This window comes from Bos taurus, chromosome 17 (genome assembly GCF_002263795.3).
Source record: "Bos taurus isolate L1 Dominette 01449 registration number 42190680 breed Hereford chromosome 17, ARS-UCD2.0, whole genome shotgun sequence".
Taxonomy (NCBI): domain Eukaryota; kingdom Metazoa; phylum Chordata; class Mammalia; order Artiodactyla; family Bovidae; genus Bos; species Bos taurus.
Window position 1 is genome coordinate 66628608 of NC_037344.1, and position 27266 is coordinate 66655873.

Genomic DNA, 27266 nt, shown 5'->3' on the forward strand with positions numbered 1-27266 from the left:
TGTCAAAGCACAAACACAGCATCTTGGCATATCCCAGCAGGAAGGGGATCTGAGTCTGATGGCTGCCACGTTGCATTCCCAGAGCCCTGTTCTTCCTCAAAATAGCATCAGAGGGTGCTGCAGGGTGAGAAAAAGTGTGTGTGTTTGGGGGTGGAGGTGGTGGGATGTTTGGCTCTTCCATGGACCTTGCTTCAATCAGAGCATCTCTGTTTTGCACGATTTGTACACTATGATTATACACAGGCTTGTTTGGAATTAAGGCAGCCACTTTTGTACAAAATATTCAATAACCACTGCTTCCTCTACCCCTGGGTTCACAGAAAGGGAAACCAAATCTCAGAGAGCCTGTGACTTATCCAAAGTTGCAGAGTCGGGGGGAGGGACGGGTACCCAGGGACTAGACACCCAGTGTCCTGATTCCAGACTTGATGCTTTTGGCTTGCAAACATGTTGTACCTCACACTGCTGAGTATTTTCATCAAAATGGTTCGATATGTCTTCTAAGTACATTGACCATGGAAGCTTGTGCTAAAGGGGAAAAAGCCATGGTGAGGAGGTCTCCTTTTGCTTGCTGTGAAGGAACTAACATTTTCTGAGCACCTAGCCTGTGCCAGGCACTGAACTGTGGGAACTTGACATATACATTGTCTAACCAGAAGCCCAGCACCAGCTGGTATTACTGTTCCCTAGTGGTAAAGAACTCACCTGCCAGTGCAAGAGACATAAGAGACACGGGTTTGATCCCTGGGTCAGGACGATCCCCTGGAGGAGGGCACGGCAATCCCCTCCAGTAATCTTGCCTGGAGAGTCCCAAGGACATTGGAGCCTGGCGGGCTACAGTCCATCGGGTTGCAAAGAGTTGGACATGACTGAGTGCCTAATCCTTTTTCCTCCACATGTTAAAGACATGACAGAGTTTCAGAGTGCCTAGCTTTTTGTGGATCTTAAGAGTCAAAATCATTCAAGTAGTAATGTATGACGACCGTGACCATGACGGCTGCCCGATACTGAGTGCTCACCCTCGAGCCTGGCTCCTGTGGGCGCTCTATGAGCCAGGCTGCCAGCTCCAGCTGTGCGGGCCGTGTCCTACAGAAGAGCTCCCACCAAAGGGTCAGGGAGAGCTGACCCAGTCTGTACCCTGCTCCCTAGACCCTGGGGCAGGCTTGCACTCACTTTGGGGAGGGGCTGCTGCTCTCTAATCTCTCTGCCAGAAAGGGCTGCCTTTTCCTAATTCCTGCAAAGGTGCTCTGTGCAAACTGCTACCCAGTCTGCACACATGATCGCATCCTCCCACAGCCTCCAGGGTAGCTTCAGGGTTGTATCCATTTTAAAGATGCAGAAACAGAGGCACAGGGAAGTTAGATTTCTTGCCCAGAATCCTGGTGCTCTTTCAGGGGCAGAACCAAAATTTGAACCGGACGTTGTAAAACTTCACGGCTTAGAATTTGTAGCTGGTGGCACAGATGGTAAAGAATCTGACTGCAATGCAGGAGATCTGGGTTCAATCCCTGAGTCAGGAAGATCCCCTGGAGAAGGGAATGGCAACCCACTCCAGTATTCTTGCCTGGAGAATTTCATGGACAGAGGAGCCTGGCAGGCCACAGTCCATGAGACTGCAAAGAGTTGGACACAACTGAGCGACTAACTCATAGCCACCTGTACTCCTTGTCTTGTCCCCAAAGACTGTTGAGTTTCACAAGATTCTAAGGATGGAATCTGGAGGTGCAAGGTTTGGGGGTTCCTGGGAGCAGGTATTCTCTGCTCTGTGTAACAGGAATCAAAAGAGATTCTGAGACAGCAAATGAAACTCAAAGATCAGCCCAATTGAGCTTTTTTCAACCAGTCTCTCTTTGTATCATGTGTCTGTGGTCTTCGCTGCCACCCCTCTCCCCAAAAGAGGCTCTGCAGAGGGAGTAAAAAAGCCCCCAGATCATGCAGGTCTGACCCCCTCCCCCAACCTGGCACTCTCTGCTGGAATACCCAAGAGCCAGAAGCAGACTCCCTGGAGATAAATATCTACACAAAGCCAATTGTCACACGATGTCCCAGAGCCCATTACTCATTCCGAGGGACCCAGAGGTGGCTTGAGGAGTTGACAAATAAAGAGGAAATAATTTGCAATTTGCTGTTTACACATAAGCAGAGTGTACCGAGAGGGGAAAAAAAAATAGTGTTACAGCTTACAGCTTCCCAGGTTGTATTTTGATCTTCTTCTAAATCAATACATAAGTGGAAAGGCGGCTGGAGGAGACAAACATTTTAGAAAAAGAAAGTGTTTGGGTGTGTTTGGCTAAAGGAAGGACTTTCTTAAGGACATTAAGGACATTTCGTAAGGACATTTCTGATTTCGTAAAATCAAACATATGGCAAAGAAGTTTGAATGCGGCCGTGTCCCCCCTGACCTCCAACAAAAGCCAGGGGGCTGGGCAGTGAATGACCAACACAGTATTCTGATTCTCGGCCACACTCTCTGCCAGGCACTTGACAAAAACTACGGCTGTGGATCCTCACATTCATCCTGGGGAGTAGCTTCTATTTTCAGCCCCATTTCACAGATGGGGAAATTGAGGCCCCAAGAGACAAAAGCTCTGGCCAAGGACATGTGATCTGCACAAGCTGATCCCAGGACCAGCCACCCAAGCCAGGCTGATACTGGAGTCCTTCTTCCAGCTTCCAGCTTAGTTTCCCTGAGTTTTGGTGCTGGTCTTCTGTTTGGGGACCATTAAGGGGCTTAAAAACGGGCTCTCTAGGTGTTGCTAGTGGTAAAGAACCCACCTGCCAATGCAGGACACATGAGAGACCCCGGTTTGATCCCTGGATTGGGAAGATCCCCTGGAGGAGGGCATAGCAACTCACTCCAGTATTCTTGCCTGGAGATTCCCATGGACAGAAGAGCCTGGCGGGCTACAGTCCACAGGGTCCCAAACAGTCAGACATGATGGAAGCAACTTAGCACGCATGCACACAAGGGGCTTAAAACAGGGGTTCCTCTCTCAAGGGCAGGGTCTTGGAGACGGAGATGCTGTCTCTGGTTCCTCTCCAGTTGTCTCTGCTGATGACTTTCACTGCAAGGATCACGTCCCCTCTGCAAGGGGGATGAGTCTCTGGGGACTAAATACCTTTTGGGCAGGAGACCTCAGAGAGTGGGCATGGTTACAGGTGAAAGACCTGCTATCAATATTCTAAGCTCTAGTATTTTTTTCTCAATATTTCTTAGAGTTCTTCCTTTTTCTTTCCCCATCTCCTTGCTGCTGCTGCTGCTAAGTCGCTTCAGTCGTGTCCAACTCTGTGTGACCCCACAGACGGCAGCCCACCAGGCTCCCCTGTCCCTGTGATTCTCCAGGCAAGAACACCAGAGTGGGTTGCCATTTCCTCCAATGCATGAAAGTGAACAGTGAAAGTGAAGTCGCTCAGACTTGTTCGACTCTTCGCGACCCCATGGACTGCAGCCTACCAGGCTCCTCCGTCCTTGGGATTTTCCAGGCAAGAGTACTGGAGTGGGTTGCCATTGCCTTCTCTGCCATCTCCTTGAGACATTGGATTTTTTTTTGGCCACTGTCTACCCTCTTTCTCTCCCACGTGTCCTGACATGAAGGAGCCATGATCCTGTCTTAGAACTTGTTCTTCCTCTCCTGTTTGGACATATTGTCCCCTCTCATTGGCCTTGGATCTTGAGCCACAAGGAACCTCCAAGATAGATCTAATCCAGCCCCAGCATCAAGGCAAAGTGATCTGGGTCTCATTTTATAGACAAGTCCACTGAGGCCAAGTGCCTGCTTCTGACCCACAGTGTAAGAGGGGACTGAGATCCACGTTACAGCCATTCCGGACTCCCACGAGCCTGGTTTCTTGTGTGTAGGGGGAAGTGAGTGCCCGTGCTTTTCTTTTGTTCCCCACCCGCCCCTGTGTCTCCGAGCCGTGTGCAATTTACATCTACACACGCCCACATTTGCATGAAACACACAGAAACACACGCAGGACTGCTCCTGGCTTGAACAACACGCAATGCCAAATGCCGTTCACATCTTTCTGGGGAGAAGTGCATCCGTCCCCACTCTGCCTTTGCCAAAGTGCCATACGTACCAGACGTACATATATTCCGCGTGAATTTCCTTAATCTCCTTCACAGCTGTCCCTCTCCACGGCCTCTGCTACTGCATCCCCAAATTACTTGTCTCCTGGCTGGGGATAGCAGCCTGATCCTTGATTCCTCCATCCCTTCAACAACAACAACACAACAGTAATAACAGAGGCCCCTCCTGTATGCCAGGCACTGGGCTAGAGGATGTTGCATCTTGCGGAGCTCTGCAATGGAAAGTATCATTAGCCCCATTCTATGGGTGGGAAAAATGAGGCCCCGAGCTTTGGTGCATTACACAGAGCTGGGGACTGAGCTCATGATCCGTGGCTGACTCTGAGAATTAGGCTAGTTACTCCTGCCCCCTGATTAACCCATGTAGCCCAGCCCACTGCAGCAATGATCACAACACAGGGGAGGGCCCTGGAGGGTGCACTGTTTCAGCCTCTGATGGTGCTCTTTTCTGCCTGTGTGAATTCAGGTGAGTCTTTTCATCTCTCTGAGCCTCACTGTCCACTGTGGTAGGATTGGGATCATGGTTGTATTGAGCCGTACGGTGCTACTATGGAAACGGATGCCATGATTGCAAGCAAAGCACTCAGCATAGTTCTCAGCACCCAAGAGAAGTTGGGTTATTAGAAGCTTGGACTGTGAAGAGAGGGTTCTGGTGTCTGACACTCAGGGCTCTCTTGACCCAGGCTCTGCCTTTCTTTCTGCCACGAGGGCCCTCAACCAGCATCTTGTGTCCTGGTCTTTGACTAGAAGGGAGCGCCCTCTGGTCTCCACAGTCTCCCCACCACTTCTCTTTTCTGTTGGTTTGTCCAGATATCTGTCTGCACATCTGCTGTTCCCCTTCCCTGCAGACCCAGGATTGGCTTGTCCTCAATGCCTAGTTTAGAGACTGACCTGACCTGAGGTCTTGTCTTTCTTGCCCATTGAAGGCTGTCTCTTCTTCCTTGGGACAAGACCTTGGATCCTAGCGCATGTCATTCCTGAGGCCCTACTGTGAGTTGGGGATAAAGATACAGCTACACTTACAGGACACGATCCTACTTTCTCTAACTGCCACTTGATGGAAAGAAGCCTGGCTTCCTGATCGTGTGGAACAATGGTTTGTGCCATGCTGACTCGCATGACTGTGCTCTGAACAAGAAATAAACCTTTAGCATGCTCAGCCATTGAGAATTGGAGGTTCTTTGTTACAGGAGCTAAACTTCCCTAACATATCTATCTAGTTAAAATCTTTCTTCTTATCCCCATATTGTTCCAGAAAGAATGTATTCATTTAAATATATATATATATATATATTTTAAAAATAGAAGGAAAGAAAACCACTTGAGTGGACATAAGACAGTGCCGGATATAACACTCAGAAATGTGTGCTATGAAAACCAACATCCCTACTATGTGTGGGTCAGAAATACAGCTCAGAGCTTCCTAGCAGCCAGGGTGAAAAGGAAGAGCTGTTCAGTTCTCTACTATCCATAGCCTTTGAGGTAAATAAAAGCACCATTGCTAAGGACAAATACGATAAGAGTTACAGAATATTTTTTCCCTCAACATCTTTGTTAAAAAGATCACTGAGTGGCTGCAGCTTGCCTTGCTGTTTTCCAGTTCTGTTTCCTCATAGCAAGCTCCTTCCCATGTTTTACCTTGTTGAAACACATGAAAATATGTATAAATGCCAAAACACAGACATGTAAATGAGGTAGAGGCGTTCTCTTGGTACCTCTCACAGGGAGCTACCAAGGCTTCTCTGTGGTCTTAGGATAGGCTGGAGGAAAGAGACTCTACCCGCTTCATTTCTGTTTTCATGTCTTATTACAGAGTCTGAAACATGGTGGGTACACAGAGTGTTATTACTATTGATACAGAGTGTGTGTGTGCATGGAGGTGTGCTGTGTGTCAGGCTAGAACTCTGGGAGCCGGGAGCTCTATTCTGGAACTGTGCGCGTGTGTGTGGTGGTGAGCTGTGACTGTGGTGTGTGCTTACTGAGTGAGTGTGTTCTGTGTTCAGTGTGCGCTGCAAGTACGGATGTTTTGTGTGCGTGGTACATGTGTCATGGGCTGATGTGGGTGTGTCCTGTGAACACTATGTATGGCGCATGTGTTTTGTGTGATGTTGTGTGGGTGATGTGGCTGCTCTGTGAGTACTGTGTGTTGCTGTAGGGGATTGTAACGGCCCAAGTATTGTGTGTTGTGTGTGCATTTTGAGTAACGTGTGTTCACACATGTCCTCCGACAGCCTGCATCCCGAATGTCTCACACAGTCCCTGCGGATTAGGGGCACATTCCCTGTATGTGACTCTGAACTGCTGTGTGTCCCTTCCGTGAGCTCGGGGCGTGCTCCCTGACGCTGCCTGCGGGTGTATCAGCTTGCACCCCCCACCCCGTGCAGTCTCTGTGCGCGCATCTTTGTGTGTGCCCCGTGAGTCATTGCGGATACGTCTAGAAGGCGGCGACTATTGTCTTCCAACAGAGAACAGCCATTAACACATTCATTAATTAGGATAGTGTTGACACTTCTATTGCCGACTAAAAACATCTGTTTGTTTAATCAGAGTCTCCTTAATGCCTTACACTTACTCTCTCAGCGAGAGAGGATGGGCTTGCTTTCCCCGAGTGTGTACACTGGGGTTTTATGAGGTGGGGGCACAGACTCTGTCAATATTGTCACAGGGTGACAGCTCTCGGAACAGCCCACAGGCTTCTTAACAAGTGGGCGTCCCTTTCAATGGTGAGTGAGGAGTCATCTCAGGGTCAGTTTGCCAGCGACCGGTGCCTGTGTATCGGCGTTGCCTGAGTGACACATTATAGATCAGATGTAAGAACCCGCCACAGCACTGGGTCTCAATGCTACGGGCCTGGCGCACTGCTGAGCATGCCAGCTGCTCCGCTGCACTCTTCTCCCAGTCGAGGTTTGTACGCTGAACCCAGCAACAAGCAGCTGGCAACCTCATCAGAGTAAATCCTTTCTCTTCCAAGACCTCAGTTTTTCTCACATGTAAAATGGGAGAATACAAGGACAAAACGAAAGATTCAGAGAAAAACACACCGAAGGGAAACAACAGCACAGCATCTGGAACCAAGGAGATGCCTGACCACATCACTTCTGTCCCCTCACCCTCCCACCCCACATGAATTCACAGGGTCAGCAGAGGATGACCAAGGAAAAGACTCAAGGTCAGGGACCGACGCTGGTCACAGACCCCACCGATCATACCGCTGGGTATCCGGAACAGGTCCACTGTCCCTCCATCTGTGTCGGGCGGGACTGGGGGCTGGGACAGAGAGGCTGACGAGCGTGCCTTTAAAGAATGTGGAAAAGAAGCACATTTCCAGCAGAGGGGCTGGGTGATGAGGAGGGTTTCCCAGGGCTGTGGTGTGGGAGAGGGGCGCGGGTGAAGCTGACAGGGAGGAGGTGGTGGGCCGTGGAGGGCTTTTTGCTTCAGGGTGTTTTGTTGTTGTTCTGCATCTTGTTTCATTTGCTAACATAGTTGGATCCATCTTTTCATGGTGAGCACAAACAGTTCTGCTTCAGTCTTTGGAATAATTAATAGCTTCTTATGCGTGTGCGTCCCTTATTTTAACATCAGGGCCGCACTGGTAGACCCGTTAAGTTGTTTCCAGTTTGACGACATCAGCTTGATTTTTCTCAGGGTACCTTCCAGCAGTGGGCCAAAGGATGTGTTCATATGTGCTCTTAAAACGTGATTTTCCTACCATTTTTACATTGTGGTAAAATCTGTGTAATATGAAATCGCAATTTATACCAAATTGAGCAGTGGGGTCTTGGATCCCCGCTTTAAGTGTACCTGACACCTAGCACTACTGTTTTTCCTTCCATGAAATGGGTCCCTTGCGGTTTTCAAAGGGATGGTAAGAAGATTCGCTGGGGAGATGCTTAGCGAGGCTTGCTCAGGACGTGGTCAGCATCCAAGACCTGGGCTTCATCATGGGAACTGGCACAGCCCAGTGCCAGAAGAGGGGCCCAGACTCTGGACTCAGGCTTGCCAGCTGTGTGACCTTAGGACAGTTGCTGCACCTCTCTGAACCTTGGTTTCCTCAGAATTGTGAAACTTATGTAAGATAACACAAAGAAAGCAGATGGTGGCATCTGGATGTTCAAGCAATATTTTATCTTCATTTTAGCATCATGGCTTCCCTGGTGGCTCAGAGGGTAAAGAATCCACCTGCAATGCAGGAGACCTGGCTTTGATCCCTGGTTCAGGAAGATCTCCTGGAGAAGGGAATTGCTACCCACTCCAGTATTCTTGCCTGGAGAGTTCCATGGACAGAGGAGCCTAGTGGGCTACAGTCCATAGAGTCCCAAAGAGTCGGCCACGACTGAGCAACTAACACTTTGACTTTCGCATCATGACTACCTCCAGCTAATTCTGTACTTGAAGAAAAACTGTTACCTCAATTAAACTTCATAAATTTCTGTTTTGCAGGATGGGGCCAGTTGACGCTGCCACACCTTTTTTTCTCCACACCGGAACGGGCTAGCAGATCCAGTTTGCTGTTGCAAATGGTGATGAAGGTAAGTGATGGGTCTTTGCAATGACATCTAGATACTGTCTTATTTAATCCTCACAACAACTCTTACAGTGGTGGTATCATACCCACTTTCCAAATGAGGAAACTGAGTTTCAAAAAGCTGAGGCAATTTGCCAAAGATCACACAGCCTGTAGACAGTGGAGTTGGACGCTGGACTCTGAATCCGTATCCATCTGTGCCTTTTCCCTTTACATTAAGCAACTCATTGATTGGAAGGGTGGACCCAGAAAGACAAAAGTGAATTTTTCAGGACTCTTTAATATACAAGGAAGAAAGTTTCATTCAAAATAATTTAGGCAAAAGAGGATTTATGAGGTCTCATAATTAAGAGCCTAACCTGGAGTTTTGCATGGCTGTATTCAGAGGCCCACCAGTTTTGCTGAGACTTGATTGATTTCCTTTTCCCCCACATTTCCATTTGTCAGCTTTGTTTTCCAGCATGCTGGCTGGAAGTCGTTTTTTAAATCCACGGTGACAAGATGGTCCACAGTGGCTTCAGGTGTCTGTTGTCCAACCCCAGCTGAGAGAGGAACAGTTGCAGCAGAAGTCCCAGAATTTACCCAGATTGACTTAATTCAGGTCACATGTGCGTCCGTCAACCAGTCCTTCTGGTCTTGAGAATTAATAGGTTGCTCTTACTGGTCAGATCTGTCCACATGCCCACCTCCAGGTTGGGGAGGTCATGTTCATCCCATGCTGGACTGAATGACCCTGAGGTGAAGATGTTCCCAGAGGAAGAGCTGAAAGCTTAACTTAAGGATGGGGACAGATGGTGGGTAGAGAATAGGAACCGACGTCCACTCCAGCCAGCTTCGGGTGATGCAGAAAGGCATTGAGAAGTTCTTAAATGGCACTTCAGAAGCCTAAAAATGGCAGCATTTATCCTCCAGGCAGGGGAACGGACTACATGAGTTTACTGAAGTCCTTTCCCAGCTGGCCTTTTGGGGCAGCTCCAAACAGGACTTATTGTCCTAGCAAATCCGCCAGAGCCTTGGGAACCAGAGGGCTAAGGAAGAGGAAGGACCATCTGCCAAGGTCCTTGCCTTCCCCACCACCCTCCTCCTTCTCCTCCTCCCTCTTCGTCCCCTTCTTCTTCATCTTCTTCTTCGTCTACTTTTAATTATGAAATGCCTATTGCTGGACTATTGATCTCCTGCTTGTAAGAGCAGCTGGGGTGATATGTGGTGCACGAGTCCCTTCACGCCACAGCACGACTGAGTATTGCCTTCAATGAGGCGCTGATTAGCCATGCGTTCCAGAAGGGGCAAAATAGCTTGTGATTCAGAGGGAGGGCTTGTGGGAGAGGATTGTTGGTGCTGGGGTGCGGTAAGGAGGTTCCCCTTTAGTATCACTATGGAGAAGGAAGGACACTTAGCCCAGAGGGACACATTGTCCCTACTGAAACCTTTTGCTCCTGGATCAGCCATCACTCCCAGATTTTCACTCAAAAATATACTATCCCCTCTTCTTGACAACAGGCTTCCCTGATGGTTCACTGGGTATAGAATCTGCCTGCAATGCAGGAGACACAGGAGACGTAGGTTCAGTCCTTGGGTCGGGAAGTTTCCCTGGAGGAGGAAAATGGCAACCCACTCCACTGTTCTTGCCTGGAAAATTCCATGGACAGAGGAGCCTGGCAGGCTACAGTCCAAATGGTCACGAGGAGTCAGACACAACTGAGCACCTAAGCACACACTCATGCTTCTTGACAGCATGCCTGAAACTCTACCATTAGTTAGGTCATCCTTCTTGGGCTTGAGAAGGTATCCGTACGGGCTAACATGGATATGAGCTCTAAAACTGCTATTACTATTCCACTAGTCACCAATTTTTGAGCAATGATTCTTTTTTCTTTCTTTGCACATGAAGAAACAGTTTCACAGAAAACAAGTATAAATAAATTAGAGGTGCTCAGATTGGAATTCACTTGGGCAAATTGACCTCTTATTCCCCTGGGCTCAACTATATGTTCCCTTTAAGGTAACATGTCAACCCCTCAGTACAGAGTTTTAGGGGGTTGGGGGCAAGCCGAGTAACCAAAAGATGCCTCCAGGGTAGGGATGGAGTAGACAGCTTTTTTTTTGCCTAATTGATTGCTTCAACTCCCCATGTCTCAATTTTCTCATCAGAAAAGTGGAAAGGCTCATAGGATTATCATAAGGATTTAGGGAGGTAATTCATGTAAAACCCTTAGCAAGGGGACTGGCCCTTAGCAAGTGTCCAATAAACGACAGCAGCTCTTGATGTCAGCATCCATATTAGCTTACTCGGGGGGTCTGCTTCTCTCTGTATTGCATGTAGTAGGCATTCTGTAAATGGTTATGGGATTAAATACGCTTGTCGTTGACTTTATGGCAAAAATTTGAGCTAGACCTTGAAGGACACTGTAGTTTGTTCCTTGTGCTCATCCCTATGTCAGCTAGAGCCCCCAGCAGTGAGGATGGTGGTGGTGGTGGTGGTGCTGGTGGTGATGATGGTGGTGATGACGATAAGGGGGATGGTGATAATGACGGGGATGACGGTGATGGCGACTGTAGTGATGACAGCCACTACACCTGAGGTAGAGCCCTAGATGTGGGCCCTGTGAGGGGGACTAGGTGAGTCAGAATTGCTGAAGCCCTGATGGGGTGGAGTTGGAAAAGAGAAGGGGAAAGGTACCACTTTTAAATGAACCTCTAAATCCAAGCCACAACCATGAAATGATCTATGTCCTGATGTCTGCTCTTTCCCATCCTCCTGCCCTCAGGAACCAATGACCATGCGAATGAGATGACAGGCGTGCCCCAGCCCCAAACCCATGACATAAAAAGTAAAATACAAATTCCATTTTGCCTACTCCAAGGATACTCAGAGCCTGGCAGTTGATGTCTCCAACCTCATCTCTTGAGTTTTAGTCCTTATTTCTGTTTCTGCATTTACATGAGCCTTATTCCTGTTGTCTGACTGTATCAAGTTCTTTCCAGGAGCAGGATCTTTGCATTTGCTGTACCTTCTGCTTGAAATCCTCTTTTCCTGCCCCTCAGCACAGCCGATTCCTTCTCATCTTGTAGGTCTTAGTTTAAATGTCAGTTATTTGGAGATACTTTTCCTTGATCTTTCAACCTAAAGTAACCCTGGTTCCACCCCAAGTCATCTTCTAACCTGATATTTTGGCCATTATCTTAGTGACAGATAATTAAAATCAGTGTCTAAATTCTTTGTTTATTTTTGTCCCCCTCACTGGAAAGAGGGGAGAAGAGGTCAGGTCACCTTCATGTTTGTTGTGTTCCCAGAATCTTGGACATAGATGCTCAGCAAGAGGCTTTTCAATTGAAGGAATGTGTCCCCATTGGGAGGAGCTGCTGGGAAGCTACTGCCCCACTGGATTATGGAAAGCCACTTTCCCCAGTGGTCTCTCTACAGTGGAGGATTGAGAAGGAAGGGACATCTCTGGTTCCCAATCCCCTTCTAGAATCATATGGAGAAGCTAGACTTCCCCAAAGGGCTGGGTAAGGCTAGGGAAGGAGAACTTGGGCTGGAGGTCAGTGTTTGCTGGTGGGGAGGCAGGCAGAGGGACAAGGACTGGCTGAGGAAGAGATTCAAGTCAAGGGTCCTGGGGAGCAGCTGGGAAGATGGGGATTTGAGCCAAGAGAGAGGGAGAGAAAGAGATAGGAGGAGGAGGAGAGGGAGGCAAAATGAGAAAGTAGAGAGAAATGCAGAAGGAAAGACAGAGATGGAGAGAAAGATAAAACAAGGAAGAGATGGAGGAAAGAGAGAGAGAAAGAGCAGAGAAAGAAAGAAAAAGAGAGAGGAGGAGCAAGAGATCTGTTGTTCAGTTGCTAAGTTGTGTTATCTGACTCTGCGATCCCATGGACTGCAGCACACCCTGCTTCCCCAGGGAGGAAGAGATACATCTATGAAAAGATAGAGGTGGGGAACTGAGGGAGAGAGCAAATTACATGTGGAGAGAAAGGAAGAGAGAAGACAAGAGAAAAATGTCTTTTATAGGACAAGCAATCTGTGCGAAGGTGAGAGTGAAATCCCAGGAGTGCACGCATTAGACTCAGGCCGGAGTCACCAGCCCTCCCATTTCAGCACTCTGGACAGAGACCCTTGGGCCTATACCTGTGACCTTGGGCAGCTCATTTCCCTGTCTGGGCCTCCGTGTCTTAGCAGTCAAATGACGCTACTTAACACCTGCCACTCAGAGGCATTGCTCCAGGGATGGTACAGAGCAGCTACCAGCTAGAGCCACCAGGAGAGTCTTAGAGAATATTGATGGCTGAGCCAATCCCCAGGCATTTTTCTTCAATTTTTTGGGACAGGGCGTGGTCATTGACATTTCTAAGACGCCCCGCTGCCCCAGCCCGAGTAATTCTAAAGTTCAGATGGTAGAAGTTAGAAGCTCTAACCAGTGGATAGGAACTTTTGAAGAAGTAGCTGTAGCCGACACCGCTATTCCTCAGCCCCAGTGTGTATGTTACACTGATAAAGAAACTGGTGCCCAGAGAGGGACATAGCCTGTCCAAGACTACACAGCTAGTAGGGCAGGCATGTCAGACGGTGAGAAAAATCTGGAAGGGACCTTTTACTGGTGCAAAGGCTTAGCAGTGTCACCTCCCTGCCCGAGGGCCTCCCTGTCACCAGGCTGGCTGACCCCTCCCAGCCGCAGGGGAAATCTATAGATTCAAGGCACTTCCTGCATGGATGACTCCCAGCCGCCGAGGAACCCAAACACGCTAAATGCTCCTTCTCCATTTGTTCTCTGACCCATTTCACATCTGACTGCTCCTCAGCAAACCCACCTGCTGTCCTCAGTCCCAGCCGTGGGAAACGCAGAAAGAATTAAAGCTGGCCCAGTGCTTCATGCTTAGGCTCAAACATGACTGCTCTGGATTGTGAAACCAAAAAGAACACCAGGCGAAGAATCATCACTGGTGTTTGCAGGGTCTCCTCGGCCAAGTTCTTCTGTGTAGGAGGAGGGTTGGGCAGGGGTTAAGGTCGCCGACTTTCCGGCCGCCCAGGTCCAAATGCTGGTTGCCTCTCTGGGGACCTTATAGTGACGCAGGACAAGCAAATAAATCTTTCCAACCCTCAGTCTCATCACCTGGAAAACAGGGTAATAAGAACTTCTTCCTAAGCTTCTTACAAACATTTTTTGAAATATGTCTTGTGTATGGTGCAAATGTTTAATAAATGAGAGCTGCAAAGAAAAAGAAGAAAAAAGAGGAGGTTAGGAGGGAAGGGAGTGGGGGGGGAGGGGAAAGTGATGCTGTGGATGATACTTCATCCTCCTGATCACTTGGATGACTTGTTATGATCCAATGTAGATGGAACAACTAAAATTCAGAGAGGGAAAGTGACTTCCCTGGGTTCACACAGCAAAGCGTAGACAAACTCACCCTCCTTACTCCATCCACCAGCCTGAGACAATGAGCCCACTAGGAGGCTCTCAAGAGAGCCTGATTCCCTTGGAGTTGTCTGCAGCCCTGAAGACGGACTGGTTCTGACCCACTTACCACTCCCAGCACTGGTGAGGAGGTGAGGGGTGCCACGCACAAAGAGCAGAATCCCTGCCCTTTGCCAGCTGGCTCTGTGTCCCCTCTGTTCAATAGGAAGGGGGTTAGGTGGCCACAGAGGTTCCTGAGAAACCAATGTTCTGGGCTCCCTGAGATCCCTGCCTGTGATCGACACTTCGAAGTGGGTCCCAGGAGCTCTGGGAGTCCCTGGGGGGCGTTTAACAGCTTCTGGATGCTACCTATGGGGGATTCTGCTGGTGTCTGGGGAGTGTTCTGGTGGAAAAGCATCTTTCAATAGATGCAGACTCAGGAGGGTAGGTTCTCTGGAGACTGAGGAGCCGGGCAGGATGAAGAGGGGGGAAGTCTCCAGGGCTGGGTGGGACCTGGAGGCTGCAGCAGGGAAAGCTGGGCAGGCACGTGTGTCTTGTGAGCCTGCTGGACAGCCCACAGAAAACTGGAGCATCTGCCTGGCTTGTCTTAGGGAATCTGCCTGTCCCATGGGGCCTGACAGTGGAGTCCACAAGAAGAGGCATCAACAGCCATGGGGAACCAGGCTCCCATGATGTTAGAGGCAAAGGACTAGGAAAGAAAGTCTAGGGCTGGCCATCGACATGCTATATGCATGTCCTGGCTCTAACGCTGTCTGCCCTTTGACCTTGGGAAGACCCCTGCTCCCTCCTGGGCAGTGCTGATTTCTTCAGCCACCTCCCCCCGCCACTCCCCATTCCAGTGCTCCTGATCTCTCCTGGGCTCTTTATTTGGGAGGGGCACAGGACAGGTAGGAATTGAGTTTTTCCTTTTTTTTTTAGGTGACAGGATGGGTAAAGACTCATAAAAAATAGATTTTCCTGCTGTTCTCACTTCCCTGTCCTCTGGTGGGCACTGTGCTTGCTCCTCAAAGAGAAGGAAGCAATGTACTTATTCACACACACACAAAAAAAGGTCGGGGGGAGAAAACATGGCAAGATTGGAGGGAGGGAGGTGAAGCTGCGTTTGTTCTGGGCACTTACACTGCAGACTCTGACTTTTGCATGATGATTAGAAGCAGGAGGCTTGGCTTTGCAACTGCAGCTCTCCCACCCTCCAGCTGTGTGACTCGCGGCAAATAATTTCTCTTCTCTGAGCCTCAGTCTCCTCATCTGTAAAACGGGAACGGTCATTTCTGCTCTGTGGGTGTCCGGTTCCCCATCTGTATTAAGAATCAGCAAGGATACTGATAACTACTGTTTTATTTATAAACTGTGTCTTTTGTTTGGCTAAAAATAAAACCACTGTAGTTAATGTGTATATGTGCCAGGCATTTTCCTCGGCAACTTTGCCTGTATGAAGTCACTGGCTGTTCTACCACCCTGCAGGTTATTGTTCGTTATTACAGCGGCTGCCTGACAAACGTGGAAATGAAGGCTCCGAGAGGTAAGTCTCTTGGCCAGAGCCGCCTTGACCGGTTTTTGACCTTGTCAAGGCCACCTGTCCTTAAAGTGGCAGAGCTGGTGTTGAACCCAGGTTTTGTCCACTTCAGGCTCGTGTCTGAGGTCTCGCGACACCCAGGCCGTGGCTGCTGTGGCTACCCCAGCTGTTTGCCATCCCCACCTGGGTTTGTTAGCCCAGCTCAAGGATCTGTTCCCCTTCACGCACTCTGCCCTCCTCTCCCGCTACTGTGGAGTGATCTTGCTGAGCCCTCCCTCCGCGGGGCACTGGCCAAGGTCCCGACTGATTATTGACAAATTAAAAATATAAGCTATTGACCAGACACTGGGATGGAGTCCCGGAGCGGAGGACCTGAATCTCAATGAGGCAGCTGAGCATGGAGATCGATTCTGCAGGTGGAGGAGAAGGCGGATAAATTGCCCCCTGCCTAATGCAGAGTCTGATGCGCTGGTTAATAGCTGCCCAGTGGGAAGTGGGCAGGCCTCTGCCTGAGTCAGCTCCCTTCCCTCCCAGCAGGGGCCCTACAACCTACACTTCTGACCCAGCCCTCAGCAGCTCGCTGGTGTAGGTGCCACTAACCCCGCTTCGTAGGTACATCCACATACAGTGATACACAGGTGTCGCCCAAGGTCAAAAGCTCATAAGTGGAGGGGCGGGGATTTGAACCCAGATTTCTCCTAACAATAAAGCCTGGAACTCAGAGACCCAGGCAAACCGTGCTTTCAGTCTTGCTTCCATCCCCTGTAGCTGTATGACTTTGGGAAAATCACTATAGCTCTCTGAACATTATATAAAAGGAAGATAACAAAATCTACCTCGTAGGATTGCTGTGGTGGTGGAATGAGAAGACAAGACAATGCTTTCTGCCCTGACTTCTTCGGTATGCCCCTCTCGATCTCCTTTACCTTCTCCAGCTGTGGTTTGACTCACGTGTCTGACCCACACCGGTATCAGGCTCCCTTGCTCTCGGGTGTTCTGTAGGGTCTGGCCAGTGGGAGGCGATGTCAGGAGCCTGGAGGGCAGGAGGAGAGTGACATTGAGAAATTCCTTCCCCCTGCTGCATCCCTTTCTGTGGGGAGGCTGTCTCCCCTGGTGGCAGCCACAACTCTCCCCAGGACTCAGCACCTTCCTGAGGCTCCTTTAGGCCGAAGGATGGACGGGTTCTTGGCTGTTGGTTGCTCTCAAATGCTGTTGCCTCATCCCTGATGGCTTTTCCTCCCCCTTCCCTTGCTTTCGAAGTACCCCATCCTTAAACTCTCTCAGGTAAACTCCACAAAATGTACTATTGGTTTCCTGCCAAAACCCTGAGGATCTCCTTTTGTTGTTGCTGTTCAGTCACTCATTCGTGTCCGACTCTTTGCGACCCCACAGACCACAGCACGCCAGGCTTCCCTGTCCTTCACTGTCTTCCGGAGTTTGCTCAAACGCACGTCCATCGAGTCGGTGATGTCATGCAACCATCTCATCCTCTGTCATCCCCTTCTCCTCCTGCCCTCAATCTTTTCCAGCATCAGGGTCTTTTCCAATGAGTCAGCTCTTCGCATTAGGTGGCCAAAGTATTGGAGCTTCAGCCTCAGCGCCAGTCCTTCCAATGAATATTCAGGACTGATTTCCTTTAGGATGGACTGGTTTGGTCTTCCTGCAGTCCAAGGGACTCTCAAGAGTCTTCTCCAGCACCACAGTTCGAAAGCATCAGTTCTTTGGTGCTCAGCTTTCTTTACAGTTCAACTCTCACATCCATACATGACTACTGGAAAAACCATAGCTTTGACTATACCGACCTTTGTCGGCAAAGTGATGTTGCTGCCTTTTAATACTCTGTCTCACTTTATAAACTGTAAAGTGCAGTGCGCGTGTAAAGGGCTATCTTTAAAGGCATGGCCACCATTGTTACCCTCCCTGACAGTCTCTCTTCCATTCATCCATCACCACTGACATCACCTGTTAACACCCATCCCTCTCCACAAACATAGCTGTTTGTGTAGTGGACTCGTGGCTGTCTCTCCCAGACTGTGACCTCTGGAGAGCAGAGCCTGGAGTCCCATGGCACCGTCCCTGGCTGCATGCTCCTCGTGGCTGGACTAGCACCTCAGAAAGGGCTCAGGGAGGGTTTTACCAATACAGGAGCCTTGGGTGACTTTCCTGAGTCCACACCGTGAGACTATGATGTGGGACCAGCGCGGTGGTCCCCCAGCACTCAGAGCTAGGATATGAAAATGTCCATTAAATGAATGAATGAGTGAACCCAGGGTTGCATGAGTATCATCCCCAGAACCAAGAGATGATAAGTGCTCCTTCCTGGGCTTCCCTGTGGCTCAGTGGTAAAGAATCCTCCTGCCAACGCAGGAGACACAGGTTCGATCCCTGGTCCGGGAAGATTCCACATGCCGTGGAGCGACAAACAGAGCCCATGTGCCACAACTACTGAGCCTGTGCTCCAGAGCCCTGCAGTAAGAGAGGCCACCACGATGAGAAATTTCCGCACCGCAAGGAAGAGTAGCCTCCACTCGCTGCAGCTAGAGAAAAGCCTGCGTAGCAGTGAAGACCCAGCACAACCAAAAAGAAATAGATACCTTAAAGATAAACTGCTCCTTCCTTACTCCTGGCTGCAGTGGTTCTCACCCAGAAGTGATTTTTGGTCCTCCTCCACCTCCCCACCCCCATTTGGCCACGTCTGGAGGCATACTTGCTTGTTACAGCTTGGCAAGTTTGTTGCTTGCATTTGATGGGTAGAGGCCAGGGCTGCTGCTGCACACCCCATAATGCACAGCCTCCACCACAAAGAATTATTTGACCTGGAATGCCACCAGCCCCAAGGCTGAGCAACCCTGCCTTCCCTTACACATCTTTCGAGGCCTCTACCTGTGCAGATGGCCCCAAGTGGAGGGCAGCTTTTCTAATTTTACTGGATTGGCTTAAAATTTTTCCTTATTACAAAAATAATATGTGCTTGTAATAGAACATTGTAACATATAAAAATATAAGGAAGACAATTAAACATCGTCCCCAATTCCCAAATCTGCTGTTAATTTTATGGTGTTTTATGATGAATATCCTTCCACCTAGCATTTCTGCATTTACGCAGGTCCATACAGCCACAGGCTCACACCGACTTCAAGATCATTTCTAAAATGCAGTTTTTCTGTACGAGATATTTTACCACATTCTGTCTTAATTGTGAGTCTTTAACTACTTTCTAAAGAGGCGTACAGAACCCCATCATATGTCCAATCCATGATGTAGAGTGAATACTTGGGATGGTTCTGACCTTTGTACACATGATTTTCCCTGAGGATAGGTTTTTGGAAGTGGTTTTAATAGGCCAGAAATGGAAGTTTTAGGTCTCTTGATTTGCAACCCTATCTGTAGCCCACCAGGCTCCTCTGTCCATGGGATTCTCCAGGCAAGAATACTGGAGTGGGTTGCCATGACCCCCTACGGGGGATCTTCCCGATCCAGGGATCGAACCCACGTCTCTTCCGTCTCCTGCGTTGGCCGGTGTATTCTTTACCACCAGCTCATCCTGGGAAGCCACACAAGTAGACGCCTTCTAGAAGGGTGAGTTCCCTCTCCAGCAGTGGTGAAGGGCCCTCGCTCAGCTGCCTCTCACCAGTACAGAATCCACTTCTTTAAATCTTTGCCCAACCAACAATTTGTTTCTCTTGAGATTGGCTAGATACATTTTTTTTTTTTTTTCATGAGTTCATCTGTCAATTACATTTCTTCTTCTAGGAACTATCTGTTTATTTCCTTTGACTTCTTTTCTCTTAGGGTTTTAGTGTTTTCTATTTGATATGCAAGATCCTGGTTAAAAAAAATATATGGGGCACTGGCCGTTTGTTTATCATGAGGGTTGCAAATACTCTTCATCCATTTTTCAGCCAGATTTTAATTTCACTTATGATGTCTTTAGTTAAATCTTTTTTTCTCCTTCTGTTTCATTTCAGGTACACAAATCTATCCAATTTTCCCTTCCTTTGTGATTTATTTCTTTGTTTTTTTTTTTTCTGCTTAAGAAATACCTTCCCTTCCCTAGTGTCATTAACTTTCCATTTTTATCTTCAAATTTTTATTAATTTTTACATTTGGCTCTGTGTTCACAAGACCCATCTGGAATTAATATTGTCATATAAAGGGAGAATCTATGTTGATATTCTTCCCTTCCCACCCCCTCTCCCCAAAATAAGGCCACTCTCCTTGGGGGAGGATGTCAAAGCACAGGAAGGGTCTTCTCTGGGACCTCCACTGGGACCCCTCCCCATCTTCTCAGAGAACAGAGAGGGCTCAGCGTCCCAGGGGCCCCAGGGGTGAGGAGAACGCTCACCGGCCTCTCTCCTCCGGGGGATCGGGAGGCTCGCGTCGCAGCAGATCAGGCCACCGAAAGCTCAGGTGCTCGGCACTCCTCAGCTGGTACGCTCAGTAGTCCTGACTGTGTTCATTCACTTTTGGAACGCCTTGCCCTCAAAATCAGGTCAAGTGGGATGCAAGACGCTGCTTTGGCGAGGCACCTTCTTAGCTTTTCTGTAAAAAAAATGCACCGACCACGTTCTTCACTACAGTGTCCTGTATCCTCAGGGTGAGCTGCTGTGTTCATCTCCAGGCAGCTCGGTGGCCGGAAGGGGATTGGGGTGGGTTTGGCTGTCAGGCCGACTTCCCTTCACCCTCAGATGCCTGTGTGTGACCTCAGGCAGGGCTCTCCCCACACCTTGCTGAGGACTGCGCATCTCCCTGCAGGAGTCGCCAGCCTCCGATGACAGGACAGGTATGGATCGCACTCCACTGTGACTGTGACACCGTGGCTCAGGAGATGGTAGCTGCAAAGAAAACCACACCACTATTTTTCATTTTCAAAACAGGAACATTCCCATCTCGCTCAAGGACCTGATTTGCATCTGTTTATGAGATAGAATTGGGGCTCCCCCGATGTCTCAGGGGGTAAAGAATCCACCTGTAATGCAGGAGACACAGAAGACATGGGTTCTATCCCTGGGTCGGGAAGATCCCCTGGAGAAGAAAAATGGCAACTTACTCCAGTACTCTTGCCTGAAAAATCCCATGGACAGAGGAGCCTGGCGGGCTACAGTCCATGGGGTCACAAAGAGTAGGATAAGCACATGAGATAGAATTACAGAACTCCCTGCGTGTGACTTTCTGGGTTTCCAGGGGCATGTCACCTGGGGAAGCGGTCAGTGAAGACGCTGAGATAATGTCTTACCAGGAGCTCAGGGTTTAGAGGCTCTGAAGACACATTTCCTGGGTTCAAGTGCCCTGCCAGCACTCCCTGGCTGAGGCACCAGTCTCTCCAAGACTCAGTTTTGTCATCTGGAATTTAAAGGCGATAATACTACTTTCCCTGTGTGACTCCTCCTGTATTGTTTTGGAGCAAATCTAGACACCCTGTCATGATATCTTTGGATTGCGCTGCATCTATCTCTGAGAGACAAGGACTCTAAAACATATCTTATATTAAGTTTTAAGCCACCATATTATTCTCACGTTAGACGGTTCTAATGCACACTCAGGTCTGAGATGCTGCCCTAGATGGTGTGTTGGCTCAGTGAGGTAAGGGCCAGGGCTGTCCTCATCACTGGGAGTATTTCACTGAACCCTGCTGCATGTCAGCATTTGGGTTAGAACTTGGAGTAAACAAGGAAACAAATGGGAGATAGGAAGAGTTAAACACTTCAGTGAAGGAAGGAGCCAGACTTCACTGGCAAAAGGAATTTTTTTTGTTTTTTCCTTTTTTGCTTCTGCGGCCCCAAGCTTGGAGTTTGGCACTCTGGGGAAGGCACCAATCAGACTGTTGCCTGCATGTTGGAAAATATTTATGTCACCTCCCAAGCTGGGAGCACACTCAGCGGGTTTCCTGGGGCTGCCTGATAGACAAGGTCGCATCCCAGCAGCTGTGTGGAAGGAGGCGTGCCGGCCTGGCAGCTGTGCTCGGCGCTGGAGGCTGCCAGCAGCCTGGCATCGTACGTTAGAGGGAGACACACTTCTATGACCACCAGCTCGAGGGGAGCGGGGGCTGGGGAGGGACCCCTGCTGCCTGAGACATCTCAGGGAGCCACAGGCCAGCTGGGGACTTGTGGGAGCTGGGCCAGCGTGAGGAAAGGGGATGGACAAGGGGATAGGGCCAGAGGAGGAATCTAGCATTTATGAGGGGCTGGCGTCATGAGAAGTGCTTTAAAAGTGTTATCTCCATGGATCTTTGTCACATCCCCTGAGAGGGATAAGGTCATGACCATTTTACAGATGAGGAAACTGAGGCTCTGAGAGAGTTGGTGAAACATGGAGCTGGGACTTCATCTCTCATTTGTCCTTCTCAAATACTGCAGAACAAGCCTTGTCATTAAGCTATAACTCCTGTATATGTAAAAAGCAGAGGCATCACTTGGCCAATAAAGGTCTGTCTAGTCAAAGCTATGGTTTTTCCAGTGGTCGTGTATGGATGTGAGAGTGGGACTATAAAGAAAGCTGAGTGCTGAAGAATTGATGCTTTTAAACTGTGGTGTTGGAGAAGACTCTTGAGAGTCCCTAGGACTGCAAGGAGATCTAACCAGTCCATCCTGAAGGAAATCAGTCCTGAATATTCATTGGAAGGACTGATGTTGAAGTTGAAGCTCCAATACTTTGGCCACCTGATGCAAAGATCTGCCTCATTTGAAAAGACCCTGATTTTGGGAAAGATTGAAGGCAGGAGGAGAAGGGGACAACAGAGGATGAGATAGTTGGATGACATCACTGACTCAATGGACATGAGTTTGAGTAAACTCTGGGAGTTGGTGATGGACAGGAAGGCCTGGCATGCTGCAGTCCATGGGGTCACAAAGAGTTAGACACGACTGAGTGACTGAATTGAACTGAATGTAAAAAAGCCACAAAAAATAAACTACTTATCACTGACTATCATTATGTATCTATCCATGCACCCATACGTCTATCCATCTACTCATCCATCTATTCATTTATCCATCCATCCATCCATCCACCCATTCATTCATTCATCATCCATCCATCCATCTATCCATCCACCCATCCATTCATCTGTCTATCCATTCAGTCATCCACTCATCCATTCATCTATTTATTTATCCATCTTTCCATTTATCCATCCATTCATCCATCCATCCATCCATCCCTCCATCTATCCATTCTGCCATCTACTCATCCATTCATCTATTCACTTATCCATCTTTCCATTTATCCATCAACTCATCCATCTATCCATTTATCCATCCATTCATCCATCCATCCATCCATCCATTCACCCATCCCTAGTTTTCTGGATTCTATTTATCAACTTGCATTCAACAGAGAAGTCTTATCCTGTAGAGTTGGAAAGAGCTCCAGTTTTGATTACAAGAGACAGTAATCCCCTGAGGTTGTGCATCTACAAGGTGGAACTCCATTGATCACACTTAAATTTCTACCACTTCCCTAAGGATGCAAATTGCATTAGGCTGCCCTGGCCAGTCATTAAGAATGTGAGCCCTGGAGTCAAACTGCTTGGGTTCAAGCCCAGTTCAACCTCTTATTCTGCAGCCTTGGGCAAGTTGCTTTACCTTTCTGTGCGTCAGGTCCTCACCTGTAAAATGGAGATGTGAATAGGACTTCTAGGAGACAACTTGAAGATTAAGGGAGTGAATATTTGCAAGTTGCTTAGCACAGTGATTGGCCCACTGGGAGCTATAGTCTATGTACTTGCTATCCCAGTTAACCTGGCTGTGTTAGAAAAAATCACGCCCAAACCCAGTGCACACACTACTGAGCATGTATGATGCTCATAGTGTCTGTGGGTCAGAACTTCAGAGAGGCCACAGTGGGGCTGGCTTATCTAGGACTTCAACTGGAAGACTTGAAGGTCAGGAACTAGAGTCATCTGAAGTCTCACTTACTTGCCTATTAGATGGCTGATGAGGGTTGTAAGCTGAGACCTTGGCTGGGGCCACAGGCCAGCACATCTGTCCACAGCCTCCCCATGGAGCCTGGGCTTCCTCACAGCATGGCGGCTGGTTCCAAGCCTGAGCAACCCAAGCAGAAGAGGACTGGGTAGAAGCTGTGTCTCTTTTAGTGCCACTGTTGTTGTCGTTCAGTTGCTGAGTCATGCCCAACTCTTTGTGACCCCATGGACTGCAGCATGTCAGGCTTTTTTAGATCTACCCTTCCCACCCCACCACCAAAGTCACATGTTATCACTATTAATGCACTTTATTTATCAGAGCAGTCATAAGCCCTCCCAGGGTCAAGGGGAAGGGGAATAGACTCTGCTTCTTGGTGGGGTATGGCAAGGCTGGTGAAGAGCAGAGAGGACTGGAAATGTTGCCTTTTGGAGGAAAATGAACTGCTATAGCCATGACTCGCCATCCTCAAGCTGCAGGCATGGGGATCTTGGGGAAGGAGGTCTCAGGGAGCTTCTGTGGCCAAGATTACACCTCCCTTGGTGCACCCACTACTGTGCCTTCTGAGGTCTGGTAACATCTTCAATACCCTCAGGTCCCCACCTTCCCCACCATCCAGCCCCAACCTCATTTTGGTCTTGGGGTGCTCCTCCTGCATACCTGTTGTCACCAAAGTTGGGCTTCAGTCCCTTCACCCCACAGGCTACCCAGGATCACATTTAGGGAGACTCAGGCACTTCCCAGATGGCTCAGAGACTAAAAAATCTGCCTGCAATGAAGGAGACCTGGGTTCAATCCCTGGGTCAGGAAGATACACCGGAGAAGAGAATGGCTACTTACTCCAGTATTCTCACCTGGAGAATCCCATGGAGAGAGGATCCTGGTGGGTTACAGTTGCAAAGACTCACAAAGGGTCAGACATGGCTGAGCGACTAATGTAAGCAGACACTGCATAAAACATGGGAAGGGCCTCTGGCTTACTTAAACACCTCTTCCCTGAGGCAGGGCAGCACCGTAGTCCTGGCCCCTGCCTTGGGTGGAAGAAGGGAAAAGAGGGAGCAAACCCAGTCGTATCCACGCTCTAAGCCAGGCCCAGGCCCAGCTCAGAGAGGAGGGAGCACTGCCCCTACTCCCACCATTGCCCTCTCTTCTTGCTGACGGAGGGCCTGGAGCGACAGAGATGAGCCTTGAGAAGAGTAGGTTCTAGGTTCAACCAGCATCTACGTGGGTGATGTGGCAGACAGGATGCCATGGGTGCGAGCAAAAAAAAAATAAATAAATAAAAAAAAGAAATACAACTCAAACAACCTAAAATGTTTATAGACCCCAGGTGACCGTCATCAAGGCTGTTAGCCCAGAGGGAGTTTTACTATCACGTGTGTGGTTGTTTGGCTCAGTCTCCTCTTCCATCCTGTGTTTCCAGGGAGCTGGTGTCCTGTAGGGGGAAGGACTCTGCCTGGTTTCATTGACCATTCATTTCAGGGCTTCGTATGTGACAGAAGTAACGGAACGTGTATTAGCTAATGAAATAATTGATTCAATAAGTCAACTGTCCTGAGTACTGATTACAGACCAGGCATGGTTCTAGGAGGTGGGATGCCGTGGCCAGGAGAACTGGGACAGCCCTTATCTTCATGGAGCTTCATTCCAGTGGGAGACAGTAGACACTGAACAAGATAATTTATTGTGTAATGTCAGATGGCAAGGAGAACTCTGTGGAAATTAAAAGGGGGCTCAGAGGGTAAAGAATCTGCCTGCAATGCAAGAGACACAGGAGACATGGGTTTGACCCCTGGGTTGGGGAGACTCTCTGGAGGAGGGAATGGCAACCCACTCCAGTGTTCTTGTCTGGAGAATCCCATGGACAGAGGAGCCTGGCGGGCTACAGTCCACGGGGTCACAAAGAGTCGGGCACAACTGAGCACATGTGGCACAACGGATAAAGAGTGATGTGCTGAGGGATGAAGTTTGAGCAGAGGCCTAGTCGAGGGAGGGGTAAGCCATGGGGGTGTCCAGGAAGGACAGTTTCTGGTAGAGAGGAGAGCAGATACACAGGGCCTGCAGCAGCAGTGTCAGAGATATTGCAGTGGGGGAAGCGGGGAGAGTAGAGGGAGACAGCTTGAGGGGCAGTTGTGTGTTACCCTGCAGACCACCATAAGGACATTGGGTTTCATAATCAGTATGCATAAAGTCAAGTGAATGAAGAAATAAGTGAAACAGTGGAGAGATGGATGGGTTTGTGGATGGATGGACAGGTGAATGGATGGATGGATGAAGGGAAGGATGGATGGAAGAGTGGATGCACAGGTGGTTTGATGAATGAATGAATAGATGTATGGTTAGATGAAGGAATGGGTGAATGGATGGAATGATAGGTGGATGAGTGGATGCCCAGATGGATAGGTAGGTAAATGAATGAATGGGTGGATGAAAGGTGGGTGGGTGGATAGATGGATGAGTGAGTGGACACGTGGATAGATGAATGGGTGGGTTAGTTCATGGAAGGATGTATGGATGGATGGTTGGATGAGTAGGTGGTTAAATGTATGGATAGATGAAGGAATGGTTGGATGGATTGCAGGATAGGTGAATAGATGGAAGCATGGACGCATGAATGGATGGATGAATAGATAAACAGATGGCTGGGTGGGTGGATGAATGGTTGGGTGGATGGGTGGGTAAACATGTGAATAAGTGGATAGATGAATGGATGGATGGATGCACAGATGGACCATTGGTCCCTAAGCCCACGTGTACTAACCTATTCAATTGCCTTTCCATTCCTAACCCGTGTTAGAGCCTCACCCCAGGACGGGAAACACCCAGAAAGGATGAGGCATGGCACAGTTGATCCCCGGACACTCTCAGGGGTGGAGGCTGAACCTTAAATAACGCCTTTTCTTTTGTAGGAAGAGCGGTTCTGGAGGCTCAGGCATTGGGAGGCATTTGGGGCAGGCAGCCGTCACTAACAGATTCATTAAGCTCGCTCCAGAGCAACGATAAAAAATCAATTTAGTTCACCAGGCAGCTTGAATGGGTGCCAGGAGCAGGGGAGCCCTCCCATCCGTGAGCTCAGGGCATGCAGAGAGGTGCTGTGGAATTGGGGGTGCTGGAGCATGGCCGCGTCCCATTGTCCGGGACACCCCTCCCCACCGGACGGCTGCAGGGGCTCTGACGGGACACCTGGGAAGGGGAGGGACAGCCCCAGAGCGGATGCCTCTGAGCATGCACGCAGTGCTGCAGACACACGTCACGTGCTGGCGTGCTGGTTACAGTCTTGCCCCTCCACTGCCCAGACTCATTCAGCGATATTTTAACAGCCTCTGAGAGCTGCCTAGATGCAGGGCTCTGGGCAGGGGTGCCCTGGAGGTCTAGACAAGGTCTGCCCCTTGCGGAACTCCCAGTATGTCTAGGGAGTGGATCTGGGCCCCGTGCAGGAGGGTGGGTGAGAGCAGAGGGGTGGAGAGGTGTCGAAGGAGAGAAGAGGGGGAGAAGACGGCAGGAGGGGTTTGGCAGAAGGGGGAAATTTGCATCCATCTTGGTCGCATAACGACACAAGTGGCAATTCAACCTGGGGTGACCAAAGGGATGCATAACGAAGGCCAGAGTGATCAGAGCGTGGCCAGGGTTAGGGGAGCCAAAGGCAAGGTGCGGCACCTCTGGGCTGGCAACAGTGGGGAGCCGTCAGCACCCCAGGCCTGGGAGAGAGAAGGGGGAGTTCCTGGGACCTGGAGACAGGCGTGGCTGCGGGAGCTGGCCGCCCACCAGGACCTGGACCCTGGGGTGGAGTCAAAACCACAGG

At 49.3% G+C, this 27266-nt stretch overlaps 1 long non-coding RNA gene across 1 annotated transcript in view; it reads left to right on the forward strand.

The window, feature by feature from the left end:
- Nucleotides 1–27266, forward strand: part of LOC132342643 (uncharacterized) — a 100241-nt gene that overhangs the window by 53007 nt on the left and 19968 nt on the right. Inside the window, exons 2-3 of the long non-coding RNA XR_009491109.1 lie at nucleotides 8534–8622; nucleotides 15494–15551. This is a non-coding gene — a long non-coding RNA (uncharacterized lncRNA). The remainder of the gene's footprint in view (nucleotides 1–8533; nucleotides 8623–15493; nucleotides 15552–27266) is intronic.